The sequence below is a fragment of the Magnolia sinica genome, chromosome 18, assembly GCF_029962835.1.
Source record: "Magnolia sinica isolate HGM2019 chromosome 18, MsV1, whole genome shotgun sequence".
Lineage (NCBI taxonomy): Eukaryota > Viridiplantae > Streptophyta > Magnoliopsida > Magnoliales > Magnoliaceae > Magnolia > Magnolia sinica.
Genome location: NC_080590.1, coordinates 32,788,438 through 32,789,700, shown reverse-complemented (window position 1 = coordinate 32,789,700; position 1,263 = coordinate 32,788,438). Strand labels below are relative to the sequence as shown.

General features: G+C 40.9%; 1 non-coding gene across 1 annotated transcript; it reads right to left on the bottom strand.

Moving 5' to 3' along the window:
• Positions 1-426: 426 nt before the first annotated feature.
• On the bottom strand, positions 427-533 carry LOC131234228 (small nucleolar RNA R71). Its single transcript, XR_009165633.1, has one exon. It is a non-coding gene; the product is annotated as a small nucleolar RNA R71 (small nucleolar RNA).
• Positions 534-1,263: the final 730 nt, after the last annotated feature.

Below are 1,263 nucleotides of genomic sequence, written 5' to 3'. Positions count from 1 at the left end.
CCAACCTCCTCTACTTCCACCCAGGGTAGAGGATACCCAAGATGAAAATGAGGTGCAACAGCACCCACGCCTCGTACTTTACGTGATTATCTACAACCGGCGGGAGTGAGTATGCCCTCATGCATGATTTTTCCTGAAAACACAAGACAAATGGACATCAAGCCAGGAGTTATCCAACTCCTTCCCAAATTCCATGGACTTGAATCAGAGAGTCCATATTTACATTTGAAAGAGTTCGATGAGATTATAGCTACATTATGTTTTCCTAATGTATCTAAGGATACAATTAGGCTGAAACTCTTTCCTTTTTCCTTAAAAGAGAAAGCTAAGACGTGGTTACATTCACTGCGTCCTAGATCCATTGGCACATGGAACGACATGCAGAGGGAATTCATAAAAAAATTCTTCCCACATCATAAAACGATTACCCTCAGAAAAGCAATCATGAACTTTGCCCAAAAGGAAGATGAAACATTCTTCCAATGTTGGGAAAGGTTCAAAGATTTTGTCAGTTCATGCCCACAACACGGATTTGAAACGTGGCGCATTACAAATTTTTTCTATGATGGACTGACATCTTCCATGCGCCAAATGGTCGAGACAATGTGTAATGGAGAGTTCATTAATAAAGATGTCGACGAGGTATGGGACTACCTCGACAGTTTGGCTGAAAAAACACAATCTTGGGACTATTACCCAAAATCAAACACCACGTCTAGGCCGACTCAATTAAAGGAGAAAGGTGGATTATATCTCTTGAAAGAAGAGGATGATCTCAAGTGTAAAGTGACTACGCTCATAAGGAAAGTTGAGGCCATGGAAGGAAAGAAGGATAAGGTTAATGAAATTGTTTGCGGCATCTGTGATTGCAACATTCATACAACTGAAAATTGTCCTACAATACCCGCCTTTCGAGGAGTGTTGAATGAACAAGCTAATGCCGTAAACAACTATCAAAGACCTTTTACTGGACCTAACTCCAATACATACAATCTTAGCTGGAAAAATCATCCAAACTTTAGTTGGAGGAATGAACAAACGGCTACTCCTCCAGGTTTCTTCAATCAAAATCCAAATCAAGTGAAACCTCAAGAGGAACCGGTTCAAAATTCCATACAAGAGCTGGCTCAGGCAATGCGAGGAATTACAGATTTTATGCAAAAGATAGATTCTCGTATGACGGTTATAGAAAAGGGGATGCTTCCTGCACAACCTCTCCCCAATCCTAAACCGCAGTACGAGATTAATGATCCCAGCTCTTCA